The 12845-nt window shown below is 37.2% G+C and overlaps 1 pseudogene; it reads left to right on the forward strand.

Annotated features, from left to right (window-relative positions):
* LOC107710623 (guanine nucleotide exchange factor VAV3-like) overlaps positions 1 to 12845 on the forward strand; it is a 69602-nt pseudogene that overhangs the window by 51017 nt on the left and 5740 nt on the right.

A 12845-nucleotide genomic window follows, 5' to 3' on the forward strand; every position in this document is an offset into this window, starting at 1 on the left:
CTTAAAGCGTCATGGCAGAGCATTGAAGTCGACTAGTCGATTAGTCGGTGCAATCCCTACTGTATAGTCACTATACTAGTCAGTTGCAGGACAACTGAATGAGTTTCATGAAAGCGGCAGTTTGAGGAAAACAAACTTTTCCCTCAGACTGTCCTAGCAATAGCCTATAATTAGATTTTACATTTACTTTCTTCATATTTTTTAATTTCATTGATATTGATAATGGTTTACGTTTTAAAAGTAAGTGAAAAGTACTTACCACAGGAAAACTCGCAGCTGACGTCTGGCGATTCACTCAGAGGGGAAGTCCGTTATGCACGCGCCCGACACAAGCCTCAGTTTATATAACCTCTGCCAGGTTGTTGGCATCTTATGTTCACACCAGTTTCAGCAGGTTGAACATCTCCTTGATTCAGGCAGTTGATAAACTGAAGATAACAAGTCAAGTTATAAGTTATCTAAGAACACAACTCTTCTTCCTCTTCAATATCATCCTCAGTTTCCTCACGTGGATAGGTTGCTTCAGGATTACTATCTGGAACACTTTTCTCTTCCATAGATCTGCTTTGAGAAAACTGCAATTGTATGTTATGATTTAAGAATTTTGTCACAAATTTGACACTCCTGGTGAACACCACATAAAACACCTGGGATGTCAAATATGTGTGATCCTTTGAGTTAGCTTCAGGCAAGGGCTGCTGAGCACCAGTCAAAGCTGCCAGGGTCGATTGAGTGGGCTGTAGTGGCAGGAAAACTCCTCCTCTGTGCTGCCCATTATTGCTCACGATAAGACCTTAGCCTAAACAGCCTAGCTTAAATATAAAATTATAATTTTAAATTGTAATAATATTGTACAATATTGCTGTTTTTACTGTATTTTTGATCAAATTAATGTAGCCATGGAAAGCATAAGAGACTTCGGCTACACATACATACACATACATGCATACATATGCCACTATATTGTATATCACTACCAGAAACATGCCTTGGCTGTCGCAAAATCAATTCCTGGTTGTAAAAGTCACTGTAACTGTCATATTTAAATTAACTATATTAATCATGTCAAAAGGCTTAATGATCACATAGTATTTAGCTTTTATACTGTACAGTAAATGAAAGCAAAGACAAGAAGCTTAGTTTAGTAACAGAGGATGCAGTTCAGTCTAGAGGCATAGATCTCCATAAGCCTAGCCAGTGCATGTAAAACAACTGTTTTTACTGTCTACATTAAGACCTGGGCACCTGGCAGTATTAAAAACAACAAGTTTATAGACTGGATACTAAGGAGCTGTTTTATGCTTGGAGAAACCCCCAGCCTCGGTCTAAGGCTTCAGGGGGAGTTTATGTTGTTCCCCAGCCTTATTAACCACCGTACACTGAGGCTCTAGAGTAAGAAACAGCCTCAGATGATCTCCTTCTCTGTCATTAGTTAGTGTCACTGCCTCTGATTTAGTGGATAGGGTTGTGGAAACAACAATTGCTGCTGTGCGTCACTTTATTTGTCCTTTGTGAAAGAGAAAAGTGGACATTCGCTTTGGGTTTTGAAAGGCCACCCACTGAGCTCCAGCACAATGCTGGAGTGGAGCAAAAACTTGATGTGAAATTCATTTCATAAACTGTTTATAAAAGGCTATAGTTGTTATTAAGTGTATCACAAGCATAAGCTTTCTGGCTTTATTTTATTCTTTATTTGTATTTTATTTTGCCTAATTGCACATAATCGGTAATCTTTTGCATAATTTCGTATTGTACTGTATTTAATGTAAACTTGTTCTCAAGCCATTTGACGTATGTAATCTGACACATTCAATTAGAAAATAAGTTGGACTTGTTTGTTTCCATTGTGAATTATTTGCTGACTGTGAACATTGGCTGTTAAGCACCAAAATGGAGTCAAGTGGTTGAAAAATGAGAGGGCTGGTGATGTCAGCTAAAATCAAAACTTTTCAGAAGTGAAGTAGGTCAACAATCTTTTCTTTGGAATTATGTGCACAAATGCAACATGCAAAATAAGACCAGGAACATGTTTTAGGAATAGTGCCAATATTGCTTTTATGTCACATTTTATTTTTACAGGTTTGCCAAAAATGCTGGTCATCAGAGACTATTTTGGGGTTCCCAGTCCTTCGGGTGGACCGCCGCTGAATGCTCAGATTGGTGATGTCATAGAGGTCATCTATGCCGATCCTCACAGCTCCTGGTGGGAGGTCAGATAAAGTACAGTAGTATTTAAACACCAAATAGTGGAATTGTGTTCTGTGGTGTCATGGGACCCTGAAGCTTGATCACAACATATATCAAAGCAAATAGGGCACATATAACCTTTTCTACAAATATGTCTTATGACATTTAAACCAAATGATAAATGCAGTAACCAGTATTTCCATAGCCAGTCAGCCCATTTAGGTTAATTATACATTTTTTATAAAACTTTTTTATTTTGAAAATTATTACAATTATTCTGCAAGGATTCATTAAATTGATAAAAATTGTATATACAGGGGTAGCCAAAATTAATAGAACATTAGCATTTTCACCAGTTAAAAATGGTTTTAAGTCAGTTATTTCTATCTTTTGCTGTAGTGTGTCAGTAGGAAATATCTTGTAATGTCTTGTAATGTAATGTTTACATTTCCAAACATTCATTTTGCCATTAATTGTAATAATCCAGTGAGATTTTTGTTTGAACAAGGAGTCTGACAACAGCCAGTGCTCCACAAACTGTACTGTAGCTTTGCAGGCAGACTGGATGATGATGAGATCAAATCTGTGTGGAGCACTGGCTGCTGTCAGACAAAAATCTCACTGGATTATTACAATTAATAGCAAAATGAATTTTTGGAAATGTAAACTGATATTTCCTACTGACATACTACAGCAAAAGATAGAAATAACTGACTTAAAACCATTTTTAGCTGGTGAAAATACTAGTGTTGTAATCATTTTAGCCACCACTGTATTTATAGTTGTTGTTGTCTTCTTAATTTGTTAAATTATCTAATTCATTAATATTACTCCGTACTCACAGCGCTATAATGTTTGTAATATTGTAATATTTGATTATTTTTGAGCAGATATACTACTGTAAATACAAACACATCTGTACTCAACTTAGTACAACTTTAGTACAATATACAAAAGTGTAAACTATAAATAATGACTGAAAACGTTCCTTTTTTCACATTGCTTTCTAATATGAACTGATACCTAAATGAGCCATCAGATATAGTGACTACAGAGCACAGTCTTTGTTCAGGCATGTTTCGGCATTGCCGTTTTGTCTCTAGCTTATTGTCACAGACTGTTCCTGCGTTATTTATTTCTGGCTCTTGCCGGGCTGCTGTGGCTCTTTTTCTCTATGGTTTATGGTGGCACTAAAACCTCATCTTCCTCCTGGTGTTGCTCCAATCTGGCCGACACGTCTCGGAACAGCTCGGCGGGGAATAGACACTTAGCGAGATTTCCCATGCTTTATGCTGGGCCATTTCTGCCTGATAGCACACACCGAAGCAGAAAAAACCCTACAGCTCAAAAATGGATGCCAAGAGATTCACCGAGCCAACAGACTGAGACAGGCAGCGGCTAGACGTGCGTGTCAGCCGTGGTTCTCCACGCACCAGGCAGGTCATAGAGGGGAGCGAGAAGCGCTGCTGTTGAATGATAATGCACATCACTGTTTTATTTTATCTTGTGTGAAACGACACTTAACTCTTAATAAGGCTACTAAATCTTCAGAGTCCCATGACACCAAAGAATGGAATTACAGAGCTCTAAGCATTCATCTCCCATGTTACTAAAAGACAATTATCTCTGTCCCGTTGCCAGAACAGTGCAATCGATCACTATAATTTAATTTGATCCTTTAGGCTGCCAACTGTTTACTCTAATGGGGTAATAAGTTTAATCTTTATCATATGCTTATCTGTGGCCTAACAAATATAAAGGGCTTTCAAAAGCTACGGCGAAACATTATTAAGCCGAATAAATCATGAATACAGTTCCAGTTTGGGGCTCCAATCTAATTTGGGGTAGAGGTGCATTTTTCTGAAATTCATTTCATACTTGTTAAAGATGATCTTAAAGGGGGCCAGGAAAGAAAAATATATATTTAGCAGAATAGTTGTTTGAGAAGAGGCTCATTACACCCTCAGTCAAACCTTCAGCCTAAATCGCAATCAATCATAGGCTGCTAAATTTTGGCATCTGGTTCCACCGCATTCACAGCGCATTATAACCTCCCAGCTGTTGTTTCATACCGAGTTGGGGGGAATTGTCGGTTTTTATCCAAAAATATACAGATAATTGTGGCTGAAGCCATGCAAGAAATGAGCCTATTTTAAAACTGGCATCCGGCCTGCGATTGCTCAATACAATCTATTGCACGAGGACATAATACGAAACTCGGGTCTAATGTAATTCATAAATCCAAATATGCTCGGAGCAGCAATATCAAACAATGGCTTATTGGCGAGTGTCGTGATTCACGAGGTTCTGCTGTGGAAGCTGTATGATTATTCAGCATTAGTTGATGCTTTCATTCTGATGCGTAACGGAGTTTAACCGTGGGTAGGGGCTGAACAGTAATTAACTATGGCTCTAAATGAGATTCACTGCTTGTTGTGAGCTAATTGTCTTAGATTTATTAAAGCAAAGGGGAGGGGGAGCATCGCCTCAAGGAAAATATAATGCAATTAACAACCACACGTCTTGGCAGGGCAAAATCCTGACAACGCAAGAGACCGGCTTCTTTCCAAGTGATGCAGTCAAACCCTGCCCATGTGTATGTATATTTGTATGACTTGCATAATCATTTTAATGCTGTTGATTTCTATTTGTGTGAACTATGTACAGTACATCAGTGGCCAAAAGTTTTGAATAATTATGATTATTAAATGTGTTTGAAAGTCTCTTATGGTCACCAAGGCTGCATTTATTTGAACAAAAATCAGTAATATTGTTAAGTATTAGTACAATTTAAAATAACTGTTTCTATTTTAATATATTTGACAATGTAATATATTCCTGTGTTGGCAAAGCTGAATTTTCAGCAGCCATTACTCCAGTCTTCAGTGTCATATGAAATATGACAGAAATCAGAAATCATTCTAATATGCTGATTTGGTTCTCAATTAATTATTAATAATGGTTTGTATTATCAATGTTGAAAATGTTTATATATAATGAAAAACATAAATGGGTATAACTTGTAGTGTATATAAGTATGACATTGTTTATAATGTTTCTCATCCTCAGGTACCGAGGACAGTCGACTATTCAGCTCAACCCTGGTATGTCTCAACAGTAAATGTTTAATCACATTTATTCCAATGTCCACATGACACAATAACCTGCACAACTGCATGTGCTGAGTGTTGTTGTTTTGGTTTTAACCACGTGCATGTTGGCTTGTGTGATCAGGTTCGCCGGGCCCATGGAGAGGCACCACGCAGAGTCTGAGCTCATGGAGAGAGAGAACAGCACCTACCTGGTGCGATACAGGAGCCGGGAGAGCAGAGAGTACGCTATAAGCATCAAGTACGTGTAGCTATTATCCCACTTCATATATTTGAGCCAGCATGTTTTTATTGCGCATAAAATTGGCATGACAGATAGTCATGAGGTCCTTTTGCATGCAAAGCTTAGATTTCTTCATGCATTTCCCTCCATGCAACCCAATGCATTATGCATCGTGGAATTTACATACAGCTACTAATGTGTAGCATAGATGTGGTCAGTGAGTGATCACGCACATACTCACTGTGGGCTTTATTACCTCAAAACATTAAATAGTTGCGTGTCTCATGCTTAAACCAATCACAAGGTCTTTGTCAAAATATTTTATCCTCTGAATGTGTTGACCTGCGGTCAGGGACCGACAGCACTATTCCACATCCTTAGGTTATAGTTAACTCTCCACAACAAGCTCAAGCTGTGGATTTTGGTTAAAGGTTATGGAATAACCTACCACTGAACATTAGATCTTCTCATTCTCATGACATCTTTAGATTAAGTATTTATAGGAATAGTTCACCCAAAAATGGAAATTCATTCACTCACTTCACTTTTTAGGGGACCTGTCCCTTTAACGCTCACTTATTGCGCCATCTTAGGCTCTTAAAAGGGTTTTAATTGCACATTTAGAATGCACTTTTTTAATGTGCTCCATAAATAAATGTATTTGTTAAAACTTCTTTGTTGAAGTTGACATTATTGACTACGTTTACATGGACATCATAATCTAATTATTTACCTTATTCTGAATAAGACAATATTATGATTAAGTACATGCTATAGTACATGTTATACATGTTATAGTACAGTTCAATTAATGGCACACGCCATTACGTCACCACGCGATGCCATCCAAAGTCCCCTCCAGAATTTCACATATAAACATATACAGGTGCATCTCAATAAATTAGAATGTCGTGGAAAAGTTCATTTATTTCAGTAATTCAACTCAAATTGTGAAACTCGTGTATTAATTAAATTCAATGCACACAGACTGAAGTAGTTTAAGTCTTTGGTTCTTTTAATTGTGATGATTTTGGCTCACATTTCTTAATTGTGTTAAAATCGGAATATTGTTGTCCATGTAAACGTACGAATTATAGACAAACTATATGTTTATATGTGAAATGGATGGCGTCGCGTAGTGATGTAATGACGTGTGCCATTAATCGATCTATATACTATAACATTTAAAACGGGAACATGAAAGGAATATTCTAAAAGCAACTCATGCAGTGGCGTAGCGTCTGGGTATGCAGGGTATGCAGGTGCATATGGGCCCGGGCAGATTGGGGGCCCGCTAAGCTGAGGGGAACTTTTAATTGAAACGAGGAAATGAATTTCCCTGCAATTTCCCTTGTCCGACAGCTTATCAGAATTTTCAGCCCGAGTCCGACTGGAGCCCGTGTCTTTTTTTTCTCTCTCTCTTCCCCATTACACAGCTGCTGTTGCAGCCATTAAAATAGTTCAGTTTCGGTTTTTAATGGCAAAGTGGTAATATTTCTTTTCGTTTCTTTATTAAGTTAATTTAGAAATGTGTTTGTAAAATTTTGTTAATGCATTTTGTTAATGCATTTTGTTTGTTAAATTCAGGTTTTTGTTTTTTAAAGGAACGACCAAGCGGCCAGCAGCAAACAGTGAGTTGAGCATATGTTTGATCAATTTAGCCTTCTCAAATCAACACGACGACTTGCCTAAAATAAAATCTATAGACATTAAAACACTTTGTGCATTTCATAGTATTAATTTAAACATTTAACCTAGATAAATGTGTGCTGTTAGATGCATATGCAATCGTTTGTGCGGAGAGTGGAAGCTGAATCACGCTTTGCAGGACGTGGGAGGCGCCAGCACGATAACTTGCATTTTTTTTTTTAAATAACAGTGGAAGCTTAAAAATATGCCGTCATTTTTGCTAATAAAGGTAAGAGTATACCTCATTCAGAACTGCAAAGTCTACTTTTATTTGTGTGCACTCACAATATCAACAAAACCTTGTGCTTTTGTAAAATAAAGAAAACAAATGCTTTCTGATGAGCTTTCTGTCGTCTCTGTCTTGAGCAGGAGCGCCTCACAATGATGAACTGAAACTCAGTGAATACGTGCCTTACCGACATGATAAATATATCTATATAATGCTTTAAATTACTATTTTAAAACGAAATAATTCAAATCGAAAACACGTCTTTCATTATGTAATCCGTAAAGATGCATTTCTCTCTAAAGGCACGTCCAATGTGGAAATGGCGAGTCAGGTTCGTCAAATTCATCTTTGCGACACTGACTCAGAAAACACTAGTTTATTAACAAATAATTAAAATATCCCCTCACTATTTTTCACTTTTTTGTTTGTTTTTTATTTTTTGTGTGTGTTTGTTTGTTTGTTTTTTGGGCTGCTGTGCCAAAATTGTGTTTGCATTCGTAGCTACAAATAGCCTACGGCAACATTTTAGTGCCACGTTGAAAAATAACTAAATAAATAAGATTAACTGATGTCCATGTAAACGTAGTCAGTGTTGACATTGTTGAAGTGGAAATATTGACAATCTTGCAATAGTTACAGCAATTCTCTGCCATCTGCAGGTACAACAATGATGTAAAACACATTAAGATCCTCACCAAGGAGTGCTGCTTCTACATTGCTGAAAGCAGGACGTTCAAGACTGTGTTAGTAAGTGGGTTTGAGTTGCACAGAAGCAATGGTCTTCATCATCATTTGCTCTATTTATCATCACCGTATGAATACATATGTAGGGTGCTATAATTTAGTGTCGCTAGCTGTGCTGCAGAGACCTAAGCTTTTTTTATCGAAAAAGCAGAACATGTGCTGATCTGCATATTTCTGTATTTCATTAGCATAATTAATAATGGGAGTCCAGCTATTAATCCATCAGAGTCTTCAATACTACTGCAACCTTGTTATGTTTTCTTCTAGATGGTTTTAAAATGATCAAGTTTCCCTAATAAAGTACACCGTGGTGACAGCATGTACTGTAAGAAGGAAAGCTTTAATGTATACAATAGTGCTGAATGATTATTAATTCATATATCATGGTACTCCAGGGTGTGTCAAAGAATAGTATTACCATGGTGCACATCCATAAAACAATGTATGTATGTTTTTGTAAATGTGATCATCTACACATAAGCAATTGTAGCTGTTCCACTAAGATAAAATAAGGCAGGGTTTCCCAAATGCAGCTCTTGGAAAGGTAATAATGAATTAACTCATAAAACTTTAAAATTAAGATCTAAAACTAGTTCAGGAGGAGCACGTTCAGCACAGGTGGAGGATTTTCAGATAATCAGCTTAATTAGCATGATAGTACATGAATACTGTATATATATACAGCCAACTTACCTCTTTCCCACAAACGTTTTTCTGGCATCCCTCCTCACTCCTAACTATTCTTGTCCCAGCTTGGGGATATGGGGAGTTCTCTGGGTTCCTCCCCTCGGACAGCACACCAAATATGCATGCTATTCGCTCAGTCTGATGACAGAAAAGTGAAGTGTGAAATCGTGAAAATAAATTAAAATAATCAAAATGAAACACTAAAAAGATGCTATATTTTGTTTGTTTACCTGCATGTGATTTAACCATTAACCAACAAAAAAGAGAATTGTGAACATGTGAATGTGTTGATAATTATTGAAATATTAACTTAAAATTACAGGGGTACTTTAAGTAAATATTTTAGGTCACAGAGGTTTAGCTGGCAAAACATTTTGGGAATCCCTGAAATAAGCATTTAAACTTGTGATTTTTTTTCTGTCCAGGGACTGGTTGAGTATTACAAACAGCACTCTCTGAAAGAGGGTTTCCGTACTCTGGACACTAGTCTGCAGGTGCCCTATAAGGAGCTTGGTAGTGGACTCGCACCTGCTGGTGAGTATCGTATACCTTGTTTAAATTCACAATGACAATATGATAACATTAGTTCAGACTGTCAGCATAAAAACACATGAAATCTGATTTATTTTTTATTTTTATTTGATTCAAACCCCATATGGAGATGGTTTGAAGTGCAATTCCAATCAGATTTTTACTGATGCATCTCAGTCTGGATGTTCTGGCTGCTCAAATCAGATTTCAAATAGTCTTTTGCATCATTCTTAATGTGACAAACAACAATAACGTCAAACCGTTGATGGGGATGCCAGAAGTAATTACAGTATACAGTATTCAAACGAAGCCGAAGCTGACTGTGACTATGGCATGGAACATTGCAATATATACCAGTCTCCTCCGTTGCTGAGTTTTTCTTGTGTGACAGAGAAGTTCTGCATCGCAACTCAATAGGGCGCTTATTTGGAGAACGAGATGATGAACCTCTATTTTTTCCTGCATCTGTTGAAAGCCTCATCAAAAAGTGGGTATGCTTGTGTCGTGCCATGCAGATAAGATGGTTATGTCTGGACACACAAATCGGATTTGATCACTTGCAATTAATAGTCAGCCTGAAAAGATCTGATTTGCCTGCAGTCTTGGGGTATTTGGACTTGAGACTTAGACTCGGACTTGGACTCAGACTGCAATTATGAATGAACTTGGACTCAGAAGGACTCGGGTGGACTCAGACTTGGATTTGTCTGAACTCTGAAAAATTTCTGTGTCCAAAATGTCCATGTCACGTGTAACATAAAAGATAAGTAACAACATAAAATTAAGATAAAAATATCTCCGCTAGAATAATAATAAATTACCAATGTCATGTTTTAATAATGTTGCAATATTATTATTAACTGACAGTTAATAATTATCTTCAGACAGGCCCTCTTTTAATGCCAGGAGGCATAGCTGGCTCTCAGGATGTGTTTTTAGCTGGTGACTTTCTTATGCATCCCGACACCTCTCAAGCTCTTTTGATTAAATATAAAGGTTGGGTGAAAACATAGAGTGTGCATATATGCGTGTTGCTTTCATAGTGTATAAACGTGTGTGTTTACTTCAGCTCTCATTGCCCAAGATGGCTCCTCAAAAAGACAGACAGATGCTGTGAAGCGAGTCGTACGCACTCGGCACCTGGCAGCAGGAAAATGGCTGTTTGTGTCTGGCTCTGCAGCCGCTGCTGCAGGCGACGCGGCGAGAGAGAGGACTCGGCTAAACAAGACGCTGGCGCTGCGATCAAGTAGCACCGGCAATCTCTCTGACATGACATGACAGTTTGCTTTGAGTTACAGGAAAAAGCCATGATGGATGCTAAGCTCCCCCTCACCTGTAGGGACTCGGCTGCTTTTCTCTCTCACAGCTAAGAGAAAAAACAGTCCCTGCACTGAGAAATGAAAGGGCAACTAGTGGAGACACGGAAAGTCAGCTTTATTGAACAGAGAGACCTGTCACGTAGAAAAAGGCTTAGCGAACGAATACGGCTCTGTTGATAGAAAGACCGGGATAGTGGGGATTGTGAATTGGGGATTTCGCTGTTCTATTTGTCCTTTTTTCTTCAGCATCCTCGGCTTGTTAGAGGTGTTTATGTTCGACTGCCACTCTCAGTGACGCATCCTTTCACGAACCTCAGCAGAAAATCCGGGCCCTCGATGCATCCTGGGACAGCGCTCTCGCTGATGTGCCCCAAACCAAAACACAAATACTCCGACAGATCATTCGGCGTGTGGGCGCTGACACGTCTGCAGGCGTCGAGTGTTTGGTAAACACGTTGAACACAAAGGGAGATATCAGGGTTGTGTTTGATAAGCTAATGTGAGGAATGTTATTTACTAGACAGATAGCGCATCGGTTTCAATTCTGACTATAGATATCCAAAGTGTAATTGGCTGCACGATTTCTGCAGGTGATTTCTGAGTGACAGTGTCACAGGTAAAAGTAGCTGGCTCATCGCCCATTGCTTCGTTCCCCCCAAAGGAGATGCAAAGCAGGCAGGCAAACATATTGTGGATTTGACGTTTGCTAGTTTACATATTAGAAAGTCCTGGATGCTCAGATGGGCGTTCAGAAGGTAACAGGACTCACGCTCTGTATGAACGCTATCACAGCTGCGTCAGTGACAGGGCCAGGAGCACACACTCATGTGTTTTTGGCAAAAGTCACCAGAACACCTAGAGAAAATGGTTTACAAAAAAAAATGGACACTTACAGGAATGGGTTGCCTATGTAAATTTTTAACCGTATCTCAGCTGCGTTTGCCCAAATAATGCAGTATGCGGTTCATAAAAGTAGACCTTATGGCTGAAGTAGTCTAAACTTTGGTATTTTCTGTCATCATTTATACACCCCCATGCCGTTCCAAACCTGCATGACTTTCTTCTGTGGAACATGAAAGAAAGTATTTTGAGAAATGTGTTTTTGTCCATATAATAAAAGTCAATGGTGTCCAAAATAGGACTATGCAATAAATATATGTCCATATTTATTTGAAAAAATAAATCCATGGTACCGGTATTAATCTAAATTTTGATGTTTAGCCAGTATTTTTTAGGCGATCAGATGTGTGATGCTAAAAAGTCTGCATATTCTGCATATTCTCTTTGTGAAAGAGTACCGCAGTTAATAATAATATTGCAACATTATTAAAACATGACATTGGTAATTTATTATTATTATTATTATTATTATTTTTTTTTTTTAAGAAATATCATACAACCAATATATTTTGTCCACATTTTAATTGATTCAGTATACAAGTTGTTTTGCAAAAAAAAAAAAATTAAACAATGCAATGTTTTGTTGTTAATTATATATATTTAATTTTTTTTATATTTTAAACGATGCATTAAATTGATCAAAGGTTACAGTAAAGGCATTTATAATGTTACAAAAGATTTCTATTTCAAATAAATGTGGTTCTTTTGAATTTATATTTAATCAATGAATCCTAAAAAAAAAAAAACGTATCATAGCTTCCACAAAAATACTGAGCAGCAAAACTTTTCAGCATTGCTAATAAGAAATGTTGGTAACACTTTCTGTGAAGCCCATATTTATAACACATTATAAGGGTATTCTTAAGGCATTATAATGGATTCATAATGCATTATAAAAGACCTTATAATATGTTATATCATCTTATAAATAATCATAACAACAATTATAATACATTATAATGCTTATGCATTTGTGGTTATAAGTTTTAAGGTTATGATTATTTATAACACACAATGAACACCATATAAAATCTATTTTTACATTTACAATGGACTATATATCTTGACATCTGCACAGTATCTTACTACATATTGTAAGTGGTTAGGTGTGGAGTGTTATTTGAGTGTTCCCTGTGAGGCTAATATTAATTTTGATGTGAGCAAGTTAATAATTTAAACAAAAAAAAAATTCTTATATGTTTATATGTTAGGTTACATTTTATTTT

This window comes from Sinocyclocheilus rhinocerous, unplaced genomic scaffold (assembly GCF_001515625.1).
Source record: "Sinocyclocheilus rhinocerous isolate Xijiao unplaced genomic scaffold, SAMN03320098_v1.1 scaffold507, whole genome shotgun sequence".
Taxonomy (NCBI): domain Eukaryota; kingdom Metazoa; phylum Chordata; class Actinopteri; order Cypriniformes; family Cyprinidae; genus Sinocyclocheilus; species Sinocyclocheilus rhinocerous.